This window comes from Magnolia sinica, chromosome 7 (assembly GCF_029962835.1).
Source record: "Magnolia sinica isolate HGM2019 chromosome 7, MsV1, whole genome shotgun sequence".
Lineage (NCBI taxonomy): Eukaryota > Viridiplantae > Streptophyta > Magnoliopsida > Magnoliales > Magnoliaceae > Magnolia > Magnolia sinica.
In genome coordinates, this window is record NC_080579.1 from 63,559,001 (window position 1) to 63,573,559 (window position 14,559).

Consider the following 14,559-nt stretch of genomic DNA (forward strand, 5'->3'; position numbering starts at 1 on the left):
GATTTTTTTCGTAGGTAAAAATATTTATAAAACTTTTCCCTACGAAAATTTTTGTAGGTAAAAACGTGGATGAGTCTAAAAAACGTGGATGAGAGGTTTACCTACGAAATATTTCGTAGGTAAAAGTCTCTTCTTTTTTTTTTTCAATATTCTATCACAAATTTCCTGATATACACGTGTCACAATATATTTCATCATATTCTTCCTGGTATACACCTGTTATATAATATATTTCATCATATTCACATTCACATCCCCTGTTATATAATATATTTCATCATATTCACATTCACATCCATCTAAACCCAAACTATGTAAATCCATCCAAACATAAACTACATTCATCCAAACATAAACTACATCCATCTAAACACAAACATTCTTATTCACATCACATTCATCCATGCATAAATACATATAAGTTTAATATCATTAATAAAATATAAAAAATTATTCATGGTCTATTTCCTGGTGGGGCTCACAAAATTCAGTGAGGTGAACACATCGCTGACTGTACACACACACCTAGGTCCTTACTCATGCCTTCATGGTAGATTCAAAATATTTTCAATACAATGTCATGAGTTCAAGTACTCATTGTGGTCGTAAACAACTCTGGTGTGTGAGTGTGTTAAAAGAAAAAAAAAAGAAAGAAAATGCTGATTTATCTTTTTGGGTTGAGCCTAATAGTACTTGGTGATTTCTCATCAGGTAGAAATTATTATTGGTTGTTTTTAGAAATGTGAGATTAGGCCACTTATAATTATATTAACATGATAAAATGTTGTATGTGAGTAGACACCATAAAATAAACAATCCTATGGAAAAAAACAAATGAAAAGAGAGAGAACATATAAGAGGTGATCCTTATCTCCTTTCATGGATTCAAGCTGCATGTGCCCTACCCAACTTCTTATAAGGAGAAGGGATATGGGTCTTGGAATAATGTTGGTGACAAATCCACCTTGTCTATTAATATTATCATATTGTGTTAAGACATGGCTCTAAAACTGAGATAAATCCAAATCTCAAATAATCTATGCTATAAGAGATAGTGGAGATGGAAATCGATGCACTGTGATGCTTAAGTTCTAGTATACTTGCCAACAAAGCAAGATTTTCTTGTTTGTTGCCATGTGATTGGGCTACGTTGACATTAGGATTAGGTGTAGATTTAGGTTTAGTGATTTCAGAATACATTTGGGTTTTAGGTTTAGGTATAGGTATTAGCTTTTAAGATTAGGTTATAGGCTTAGGTTTAGGTTTTAGGTTTAGGTTTAGGTTAAGGTTAGGTTATAGGTTATAGGTTAAGGTTTAGGTTATAGGCTTTGGTTTAGGTTAAGGTTATAGGTTTAGGTTTAGGTTAAGGTTTAGGTTTAGGTTATAGGTTTAGGTTAAGGTTTAGGTTTAGGTTATAGGTTATAGGTTGTAGGTTTAGGGAATTGAGAATAGGTTAAGGTTTAGGTTTAGGAAATTGGGTTCGGGTTCGGGATTAGGTTTAGGTTTGGGTTTTCAAGTTTAGGTTTAAGTTTAGGTTAGGGAGTTGAGATTAGGATTAGGTGTAGGTTTAGGTTTAGGGATTTGAGAATACATTTAGGTTTTAGGTTTAGGTTTTGGTTATAGGTTTAGGTTTAGGTTATAAGTGTAGGTTATAGGTTTAGGTTTAGGTTTTAGGTTTAGGTTTTGGTTATAGGTTTAGGTTTAGGTTATAAGTGTAGGTTATAGGTTTAGGTTTAGGTTAAGTTATAGGTTAAGGTTTAGGTAATTGAGTTTAGGTTATAGGTTATAGGTTTAGGTTATAGGTTATACGTTATAGGTTACGGTTAAGGTTTGGGTTTAGGTTTCGGTTAAGGTTTAGGTTTAGGTTATAAGTGTAGGTTATAGGTTTAGGTTTAGGTTAGGTTATAGGTTAAGGTTTAGGTAATTGAGTTTAGGTTATAGGTTATAGGTTTAGGTTTAGGTTAGGTTATAGGTTAAGGTTTAGGTAATTGAGTTTAGGTTATAGGTTATAGGTTTAGGTTATAGGTTATAGGTTATAGGTTATGGTTAAGGTTTAGGTTTAGGTTTAGGTTAAGGTTTAAGTTTAGGTTATAGGTTTAGGTTTATGTTTAGGTTTAGGTTATAAGTTATAGCTTTAGGGAATTGAGAATAGGTTAAGGTTTAGGTTTAGGAAATCAAGTTCGGGTTCGGGTTCGGGATCGGGTTTAAGTTTGGGTTTTCAAGTTTAGGTTTAGGTTTAGGTTAGGGAGTTGAGATTAGGATTAGGTGTAGGTTTAGGTTTAGGGATTTGAGAATACATTTAGGTTTTAGGTTTAAGTTTAGGTTTTAGGTTTAGGTTATAGCTTATAGGTTATAGGTTATAGCTTTATGGAATTGAGAATGGGTTAAGGTTTAGGTTTAGGAAATTGGGTTCGGGTTCAGGATCAGGTGTAGGTTTGGGTTTTCAAGTTTAGGTTTAGGTTTAGGTTAGGGAGTTGAGATTAGGATTAGGTGTAGGCTTGGGTTTAGGGATTTGAGAGTACATTTAGGTTTTAGGTTTAGGTTTAGGTTTAAGTTATAGGTTATAGGTTAAGGTTTAGGTTTAGGTTAAGGTTAAAGTTATGTTATAGGTTATAAGTTTAGGTCATAGGTTTTGGTTTAGGTTAATGTTATAGGTTTAAGTTATAGGTTTAGGTTTAGGTTTTAGGTTTAGGGATTTGAGAATAGGTTTAGGTTATAGGTTTAGTGTCATGCCTTGGACTAGGCAACCGGACTCACAAGGAACCCGATGGCCGGTTCTGGCCGCAACAGCCTCCGTGGTACCCCATTCTTGGCTCCTGAGGTAGGTTCCAATCCTGGGATCTTACAAGGAGGATTTCTATAACAATATCACTGCAAATATATATGAGAATAACAAGGCATACAATCACAAAATCCACTAAGAATTTGAACTTTTACAAATATCCGAAAGGTCCAAAAGGACATACATAAGATAATAGAAGAAGAGAGAAAATTCAGCAACACTAGAGTCCTCAAGTCAACTTTACTCCAAGCTCTATCGCTATGACACCCGCCTAGGATCACCTGCACGCATCAATCGTGCATAAGCTTATAGAAGCTTAGAGGGTGGTGAAAGTGTGTGACAATGGTGCACAGACGAATAGAAGGGGGTATAGGAAGAGAAATATGCTCAATGACAATGTCGCTAGCCTTACTAAGGCTTATCATGGATATGATGTAATGAGTACTGGGTGCTATAGTAAGGCAATGCATGAAGGGGCTTATGCAGCCGATGTGAGTGTGATGCAAAATAATGACAGTGCTTATAACTAATCCACATAACAAGTACATTTCCAATCATAAGGAAATCATCGGGGTCCATTACACTACTGAATGACTGCCGCTCTACAAACCCCACACAGTCAAATGAGCATAAGAGACCTCACACCCACCTATGGAGAGCCAATCACCAGCAAGGCCTGACGGTAGTGGACCCATTTATGAGCTGGTCAGACTCAGCCTAGCAATGCCTCCTCACACCAGGTAGGAAAGGCCACACCCTTATCCAACCGACTACATGACATTGGGAGTCACGGCCTAACGCTATATGGTCCTTGTGCGCTCATAATTTTCACTCGATCACGGCGTTATAGCAGATCCTTAGTACCATGGAAGTTTTGAAAATTTCACCCATGGGCATCTTATACACCCGGTATGATCAAGTAACATTTCCTATATCCACACATCCAGCCATCCACGAATATCCCTGTGGAGGCGAGTCCCTGATAAAGCAAGGGCGATATCATCATGAAATGCAATGTCAATGCATGAGTCACACATACAGATCATGCACTAATTACAGACACTCCATGTGCACAAGGGGAGAAACTCCATCCCTCTATGACCACTACACAATGCAATCAATACACACAGATGATGCATATGGGTCACAATGACGTAAGTATACTTCCTGTATAATATATTCCTCCTTCCCAAGGAGGGACAAGGTCTAGATCCATAGACGGTACTCTAAGGAGAAGTGAAGTCCTCTAGTGGGGGCCCAATACTCTGGGATGGCCCACAAGCTAAGAGAGTCATAAAGCCTCAAGGAGGAAACGGTCCTAACAAGGTCCAGGGTGGCCCTTCAACCACCTATAAGGGTCTTATGGACTTCCCTTAGGGCTACCAAGGAAGACATTAACTTTAACTAGGTCCTAAAAGGTAGTCTGGTACGTATGTAAAGAAAGGTCCAAGGCACAATCAATTTATGGCCTAGTGGGTCATACACTAAGCCCAATACATAGGCGACCTGGTGGGCCCTTAAGCAAGGTCAGGGCCTAATCATAAAGGTCATGGGTTCACCCATTGTGGTGGGCCTAATGGGCAGCCCATTATCCCAACATATGGGAAATCCTTATATTTAACACAAGTAAGTTGGGCCTCACATCTTGGCCCAAGTATATATTTATTATAGGGGGCAAGCAAGGGCCCAACTACTTGAGTATTTGGCCCATAAGACCCGTCATAGTGGCATGATAAATATAGGAGTCAAGGGCCCTATGGGCCTATCAAAAGTTCCAACCCAACCAAGGTTATAAGGCCCATCAATTAACTAGAAGACTAGCCCAATAAGACTCCATTTGGAATGAGCCTTTAATCATGCACTAATTAAGCCCAATATAAAATTAAAATGGTAAGATAACAGATTTAAATCCTCCTCAAATCTAGTGGGCCATATTGCCCCAAAATAAACATTTACAGGCAACAATTATTGGGCTCATTGCCAAATTCCAGCCCACCTAAATTTCTGGGTTGGTTGGATCCAACAATAAAAGTATTTCTTACTGTATTTATTCCCTGATGGCCCACACACATTACTGTGGGTCCCACCAGATGAAAAAGGATATGCGACACATATATCAAGTGGGCCAGGCCGTTGGAATGCAAGCCCAGTAGTAGCCTAAGGCAAGTATTCCCCATGTGTAGGCAGCTCTATGGGCCCGAGGGTATTTGGCCCAAAAATCCACCCAATGGGCACCAGTTAAATACTAAAAAAAAGGGAAGGATGATCAATCCCCTAAGAACCCCACATGGATGCATGGTGAGATATAAAAAACATTAAGGTGGGCCCACGAAGCAGGCTGGACGCCCCAGCCTAGGCGTCCCTGCCTGGTGGGCCACTCCCAGCAGCACCAAGATCAGCTCAAATGTCCATTGGGTCTGAAATTTTGCAGGCTTATACTTCCATAGGTAATCCACACCTTCACAAAATTTTGTAATTTTTTAATAATTATAAGTATTTTAATTAATTTATAGAAATTAGTCTGTCTAGAAAATCGGACTGACCTAGACGTCCCAACGTGGTGGGCTGGTCCAGCCCTTGATACGGTGTGAATAGCAGTCCATTGGCTCCAAAAACTTGTAGGTGGGTCCTACCATGAGTGGCACACCACCCTGCAAACTTTTATGATTTTTAGACGAGTAAAAATATTTTAATTTATTTTAAGAAAACAATATATCTTGAGATTCTACCTGATCTGGACACCACGATATAGTGGGCCGGTTCAGCTATTGTCATGGTAAGTACAGGTATCCATTGGCCCTAAAATTTGATATGTGTGTCTTAATATAGATGGGCCATACCTTTGAAAATTTTTATAATTTTTAAAGTGGTAAAATTATTTTGTTTAATTGATACAAATTCTGGACAACAATGTTTTCCACAAAAAAATCTGCTACTGCACAACGTTGTTGTCCCCATGATTGGCACCTCATGGAGTGGGCATAGGTTTCTCAATTCACTACGGAAATAGGTGAGTTTGGTACTCCCATGTATGGACAGTTGGTGGGGTCCACTGGAGTAGCCCACTTCCCCCAAATTCAAGGTATAATAGGCTCCTCTCCAACATGCAACATTGCTGGACTGTCCAGAAATTTTTGGACATCCAGCCTACTTTGGCCCATCCCATAAGCCTCAATCAAGGGTTAAATGATGTGGGCCCCATCCTACATCAAGATGGGGTCCACACCTCAGAAAAATCTCAAATAAATTTGGGAGAAAAGGGCATGCAAACAGATCTAAACATTAGCTCAAAAATCGTGCTCAAACTGGGCCTGAAATCTGGACTGCAACATATGTTGTCCATATTTCAGCCCATATAAATTAATCAAAGGGTTTATGGCCTTGATTCAACATGTGGGGTCCACCTTGATGGTTTAACAAAATTCTTGACCCATGAGCTCACTCAGACCTCCATGAAAAAGCCATTTTGGAGGCCATCCAAGCCATGCTTGCATGGTGGGCTTGGACATCTAGTCAAAGTGGGCTTGGACTTCCCATCTAGCTAAGGGTCTGTGATGTTGCTAACCTCTCCTTGGTGGGCCACACATCATCAAAATACATAGGAGAAAAATAGAGAGAAAGGGAGAAGGAAGAAGAAATCGGCCATTGGTGGAAGGTCCCGCCACTAATGGACCTCCCACACCCAAATCCACACTGTTCACTATCTTATGATATATGCATGCTATAATACATCAAAGGAACTTGCTAGAGGGTATGGATCCTTTTTCCCACATACATGCAAGGCCTAGATAGCCCATGGGGTGCAAGAAATGAGAAGGAGAAAGCATCATGGTGGGTCCATGGAGAATGGCCCACCATGGATAGAAATATGGAGGGTCTAGGCCCATGGCCTCATCCTAGGAACCATGTAGGACCTCCACCATGGATTGGTGGGTCCTACATGCTTCCATGCATGCAAGGAAAAGAAAGAAAAGAGAAGAAAGAGAGAAGAAGCTAAGGAGAGCACCTACCTAGAAATATGCCTTCAAACTCCAAGATCTAGGTACTAGGCTTCTAGAGGAAGATGATTAAAGGTTGTAGATGAGTTGGAAATGGCTAGATGGAAAGGAAATGAGGGAAGAAAGGGTTGGAAAAGAGAGGATAAGGGGCTAGAAGTTTTTGCTAGGAGGAGAGGAGAATGAGAGAATGAGAGAGACAAAGAGGAGGAATGGGAGAGGTATAGCAAAGAAATGATGGAATTTCTAGAAAGAGGAGGAGAATGATGAGTTTTCCCTCTTGAAAAGAGAAAAATCTAGATTTTTGCTAGAAAAGAGGACTTGGGTTAGAGCAACACATCATGAATTTATAGAAAAGAAGCTATCCTTGCCTAGGTTAGAGAACTTCTATCATTGCTAGCTATAGGGAGTTGTAGGGTAGGCTAGGCACATGGAACCTAGGGTGGGCCCACATGGAAAAATGTGCACATGGACGAAGTGGGCCCGACATCATGTCGATGGTCCAAATAATGTGTGGCCTACAACTTTTGGTGGACATGTCAGATTTATGCATGAGATGTGCCGTTGGAACCGCAGCGACGACACGATTGAGATGGCATAGGTCTAGGGTCGATTCGAGTCGGGCCTATGTGACTGGATTTAAGGATGACCGTAAACACAATCTGAGAGTCACAGGTCACCAAAATTTGACTGGTAGGACCACGGGACTAAAATGGATGGAATGCATACTCACACACGCACATGCACACATGCGAACTCAGGTCGGGTCTCATAATCCTCCCCACCAATAAAGAATTTCATCCTCGAAATTAACAAGATCGGAATAAGAAAATGCATAAACATCATCATATATATATACCTCAATCATCAAAGACAAGAGAGGGCAATACAAGCAATCAATCTTCAAATAAATGGGGATAACGCTCTTTAATCTCAGCCTCGCATTCCCAATATACCTTGCCTTCTGAATGATGACCCCATTGTACCTTTACTAAGGGAATGACCATGGTCCTGAGGACCTGCTCCTTCCGATCAAGAATAGGAATCGTCCGCTTAATTTTGGAAGCATCCTCACGGACCTCGAGTGGCTGCCAATCAATCACAGGAATACTGTCCGATCAACATTTCCGTAACATAGAAACATGGAACATGTCGTGGATTGCGGACAACTCATGAGGCAAGGCAAGCCTATAGGCCATAGCGCCCACGTGCTCGGTAATCTTAAAAGATCCAATAAATCTCGGGGCAAGCTTGCCCTTCACACCAAAGTGAACCACGCCCTTCATAGGCGAGACCTTCAGATATACCATGTTCTCGACTGCGAACTCGAGGGTCGACGCTGATGATCAACAAAACTCTTCTGCCGGCACTTAGCTGTGCACATCGTCAGCCTGATAACATTAATAGCCTCTGACGCCTGCAGCACAAGCTCAGGGCATAAGAGATGACGCTCTCCTACCTTGGTCCAACAACTAGGAGATCTTCACGGTCTACCATAAAGTGCCTCAAAAGGAGTCATGCCGATAGTCGCCTAATAACTATTGTTGTACACGAACTCGGTGAGGTGCATATGCTCATCCCAATTGCCTGTAAAATCGATCACACAAGCCCTAAGCATATCCTCAAGGATCTGTTTGACCCTTTCGGTCTACCCATCCATCTGCGGATGATAAGCAGTGCTGAGACGCAAGGTGACCCCCAATGCCTACTGAAAACTCCTCCAAATTGAGACATAAATCTAGAGTCTCGGTCTTAAACGATCAAAACTGGGATGCTGTGTAGTGTAAGACTCGTATCCTAGTCCGTACTATTTCGTCGACTCTCGCGATCCTTCCCGACGAAGTTCGGTAATCCGCGACCTATAATCGATATTTACATGGGACCCTAAGTCGTATCCTGTAGATTTGAGACAACTTAATCTGAGACTTATACCATTATGATCGCACCATCGCCGCGGTTCCAACACCGTGACTCGCACACCGATACGATACCCTAACAGGAAGATGTGGGCCGGCGTTTATTTTGAAGAAACGCCGCGCTTTTTTGATCCCGAGAGAATCTCTACAACATGTCCCATCAATCAATCACTCAAATCAATCAATCAATCACCTCATGTCAAGTACAAAAGCAACCCATGCTTTCTTTCTTCATGAGTCAAGCAAACCTTAAAAAGTCACTCACCTCACCCATCACTTACCTCACCCATCACTCACCTCACATCCATCACTCCATCACCCATCACTCTCTCTCCTTACATCCCATTCTCTCTCTCTCTCTTTCTCTACACAATTTTCCAAGCAACAAAGGATAGAAAGAGTGTGGACGTCCATGGTTTTTTCAAGTGAGAGAAAAGTGAGTTTGTGTGGCCCACTTCCTCTCCCAAAATCTTTCATCCTATCCATTCATTTCTCATCTTCCACTATCAAAGTGACACACAAGGAGCTCGGCTTTCCATCAGACCAAGAAGATTGAACAGTGGGTGCTTCTATAGGCTAGTTTTCATATTTTTATGATGGGCCAAGTGAGGCCTACCGATCGATGGTATGGATCTCACTTTGGACCCTAAGATGTGGCTGATGGCCCACCTTGATTATCATGATCATTCCATGATGGGGCCATTCTCCATGGACCCCACCATGATGTTTACCTTCTAGCATGAAACGAGGTCATCTAGACCTTCCATCTTGGTGGAGAAGTAATCTCCACCATTGATTTTTAATTTAATAGGCCCACATGTGTTGGGACCCACCCGATGCATGATTGGATGTTTGAAAGGGAGGGCCCATAGTGCTGGGGTCCCTCCATCACACGTGTCCCACTCTCTTTCTCTCTCTCTCCCCCTCTCTTTTTCATTTCCATTCATGTGATGATGTGGCCGTGTGGCCCACTCGGATGGACCCCACCATGAAGCATGTATTTTAGCCAGGCCATTTATAGGTGGGGCCCACTTTATATGTGTTGTATCTACACCATCCATCATTTGGTGGCCCACCTGAGCAGGGCCACCTTTTACCCTTGGAAAGACCAGACCGTTCAGCGTCCTTGGATGCTGGACGCTATTTGAAAAACACATGTATTAGCTTGCTTCAAAGCTCCTTAGGTGGACCACTTGTATAGGCCCCACATGGATGTATGGATTCAATCCACGCCATCCATCCTATTTACCAACTCATTTTAGGTGTTGAGCCGAAATATGAAGCTGATCCAACTTTCTGGTGGGCCATACCTTAGCAAACAGTGATTTTCACCATTTAAATTCACCTTAATTTTTCTACACGCCGAAAGATGCCCAATATTGGGCTTGATGGATTTGTTATTGACTGTAGAATCCATTGGCTGAACTGAATTCAGCTTATGCAAGCCCCACATACAACAATCCTCAAGAAATCAATTTTTCGAAGGAAAAATAAATAAATACAGGCAGCGCCTGCTGCTGCTTTTTGGCGGACGATCAGCAGGACCCACTGTCCTAGCCGTGGGCCCCACCATGATGTGTGTTTTGTATATCCACACCGTCCATTTTGTAGGCCCCCTCAGGGCAGTGGGCCACCCCAAGAATCAGCCATATTGGACACTCAGGTGGCCCACGTCACAGGCAACAGTGTGATTGAACGTCTGCCTTTAAAACCCTTTTGGGTATCCTAGAAGTTTCGGATCAGTGTGAAATTTGTTTTCCCTCTTCATCTGGGTCCATGTGACCTTAGCAACGGATTGGATGGTATATAAACGTTATGGTGGACCCCACATGGGACCCACAATGATGCATGTGTTTTATTCATACCATCCACAGGTAGTGGACGGTTAGACCCACATGAATGTATGTGTTATACACCACATCGTCCACGGACGGTGGAACGCCCACTGTGTATGTGTTTTGTATATGTCGTCCAGCCATGGACCGCTGAATGGTCAGTGGACCCCGCCTTTGATGTATGGGATCCATCCAAATCGTCCATCCTGATGGCGGGCTAGCCTTAAGGCTTGAGATTAATGAGGTAGATCTACCTATCAAGTGGACCACACAGCAAAAGGCAGTGGAGGATTGAACGTCTGCCCTTGGAACCTCCCTAGTTCCACAAGTCTTAATACATATAATATTTATTTATTATTTATTTTTGGTCTGTGTGACCTTATTAAATAGATTGGATGGTAGATACATGTTATGGTGGGCCCTACATGGGACCACTGATGTATGTTTTGTAATCGACACCTTCTATTAGTGTGGACTCCACCATGAGGTATGTACTTCATCTATACTGTCCATCTATATGGGACCCACCGTAATGCATGTGTATCCAAACCGTCCAACCATTTAGCCAAGGCCCATTGTGATGTATTCAAGGCCCGTTATTGAGGCCCACCTTGATATGCACGAGGGCCCGTTATTGAGGCCCACCTTGATATGCACGAGGGCCCGTTATTAAGGCCCACCTTGATGTGTATGAGGGCTCGTTATTGAGGCCCACTTTAATGTGTATGAGGGCCCATTATTGAGGCCCACCTTGATGTGTATGAGGGCCCGTTATTAAGGCCCACTGTCATGTGTATGAGGCCTGTTGTTGAGGCCACCTTGACATATATGAGGACCATGCGATTAGGCCCATTTTGATGTCTTCTTGGGCCCATGGGTTGAGGCCCATTATGATGTATTAGGGCCCACAGGTTGAGACACATTGTGATGTATAAAGGCCCGTGGGTTGAGACCCATTGTGATGTGTATAGGGCCCATTGGTTGAGGCCCATTGTGATGTATTTGGAGCCCATGGGTTGGGGCCCATTGTAATGTGATTCCACCGTGGATTATGTAATGACATCTATGGCGGGCCATGCCTTAGGAGCAATATTGGTTTGACGTCCACATTGTAAGAATAATGTTGGTTAAATGTCCACATTATAACTCTCCCTAGGGCCCATTGATAGGCCTATACTTGTTGTGTGTAGGCCATCGAGGCTCATTTTCGTTGTGAGGATAGTTCATGACCATATAAAATGCTTAGTATAACTCCATAATTCATGCCCATACACATCATATGTATGCCTGATATAAGGAATGTTTGATCATAGCAAATGCCATTTGACAGACTATTTATGGGACTCCTTATGAGACAGAGTGCCCACATTATCGCCTCGTACGCACAGAATTGCTGCATGACTGGATAGTGTGCCTCATGCATCTCGCATATATGTGACTTGATCATTATATGCCCTAGCGACATCAAGGCCGTGGCCTCCACAGACACATGGTGGATGGCCAAATGGGACACCAAAAATGCTTGGTTCTAGCACCGTGGGCACGTAGGATGTCCTTGGGTGAAAATCCCAGAACCTCCTTTGTACCAGGAGATGCTCAAATGTCTAGACTGAGTGGAATATGAGCGTCGATGCTTATACCATGAGGTCGTGTTTCCCATTGTATTATGGTCGGTTGGAAGGGGGTGTGGCCTTATCCGCCTAAGTGAAGGGGCTATATGCTAGGCTGAGTATGACCAGCTCGTAAATGGGTCAGCTATCAACGAGTCGGGCTTGATATTGCAGGCAGATAGTGAGGTCTCTTCCACTTGCTTGGCTGTGCAGCTAAGGAGGAGGCAATCAATGTGGAGTGTACTAGACCCCGGTGATTTCCCCAGAGAGTAACTGTACTGATATGTGGACTCATTGAGCAGGAATTGTATATCCATTCATTCATTCATTCACTATCCACTCGGGCTGGTGGTGCGTAACTATTTATTACATGTACCTTCACATGGCCAGGATTTCGGTTGGGCGCGTGACTAACCTGAGATCTGGAGTTTACCACATTGAGTCAGACTATTCAAATTTAGGTATGAGACTGGTTTGGATAGAAGTCCCTTGTGGCGGACCCCGTAGCCTGCGATATTACATACTATCATCCCGACTTCACATTCCAGCATGGTCATTTCATTCGCACCGCATATTACATTGCATCTTCAATACTTAGCATTTTGGGTTACTATGTTTTTGCACTTATATAGCTTAGATGAGGTTGATGGTAGTCATGGCTCGTCAGGATTTGTATATTGCATTGCATCCTCAGCATCTATTATTATCTTGTTATGTTTCGCATCGCATGGCCTTGATATGGCCGATAGCATTTATGTCTTGCATCACATAGCTTTGGTACAACTCATAGCATTCATGGACTTACCGCATATTTCCGCATTACTCTGATGTTGTATGATTCATGATCTTATCAGTATTTATGCTTATTCCGATGGTGTATGATTTATGGGCTTTATTGTATACTTAACACTTATCTTACACACACTTTCACCACCCTCTAAGCTTTCTATAAGCTTATGCACGATAGATGCATGCAGGTGGCATTAGGTTGCAGCAGAGTTGAGCTTGGAGCATGCAGCAGTCTTGTGGAGTTTTGATTTTTGACATATATATTTCCCTTTCAGCATTGTATTCAAATATTTATATTAGTGGATATGTGATGATGATGTTGCCTTTGTGATTTGGGTAAACTTGTGGTTATGCTCCATACAAAAAAAATCATACTGAAAATCCTCCTTGTAGGATCCAAGGATCGGAATCTGGCGCATGCGCGCTGGGAGCCGAGAATGGGGTACTACAGAGGCTGTCAGCACCGGATTCGGCGATTGAGATTTTTGTGAGCTCAGTTTCTGAGTTTGGGGCGTGACAGAAGTTGGTATCAGAGCATAACTTGGGAATACCTGAAGATAACATCACATATCTGTTGATAGCTACCCTTTCACTCTATGATTGTTAAGAAGTTAGAATGGTTAGATCCCCGAGTTCGAATAACTTAAAGGTTTTCTAATATAGCTCCCTACCATTGAGATTACAAGGCTGCATAGTATTTCACTTTCGATCATTTCTGATCAGAATTCGAGGTCCAGTTGGATCATCGTAGTGTTGATGAGGCATTTTGGGAGTAGGAGGCTGAGATTCGCAAGCGTTGTCCCCATCTCTTAAGTGATTGATTATGTTGGCATGTTGTGTTCAGATAGGATTTCCCTCCCTTGGTCGAGCTCTATATTGGTTGTGTCATGTTTTAAATTTCGAGGATGAAATTTTTATTAGGTGGGGAGAGCTATAAGACCCGTATCATAGTCCGTACTATTCCATCAACTCTCACGATCCTTCCCGATTAAGTCCGGCAATCCGTAACCTATAATCGATATTTATGCATGACCCTAAGTCGTATCCTATATATTTGAGTCAGCTTAATTCGAGACTTGTACCATTACGACCATACCGTCGCCACGGTTCTAACGCCACGACTCGCGCACCGATCCGATACCCTGACAGGAAGATGTGGGCTAGCATTTATTTCGAAGAAACACCATGCTTTTTTGATCCCAAGAGAATCTCTACAACATGTCCCATCAATCAATCACTCAAATCAATCAATCAATCACCTCATGTGAAGTACAAAAAAAACCCATGCTTTCTTTTTCTACAATCAAGCAAACCCCAAAAGTTAACAAGTTACTCACCTCACCCATCACTTACCTCACATCCATCACTCCATCACCCATCACTCTCTCTCCTTGCATCCCATTCTCTCTCTTTCTTTCTTTACACAATTTTCCAAGCAAAAAAGGAGAGAAAGAGTGTAGATGTCCATGGTTTTTTCAAGTGAGAGAAAAGTGAGTTTGTGTGGCCCACTTCCTCTCCCAAAATCTTTCATCCTATCCATTTATTTCTCATCTTCCACCATCAAAGTGACGCACAAGGAGCTCAGCTTTCCATCGGACCAAGAAGATCGAATGGTGGGTGCTTCTATAGGCT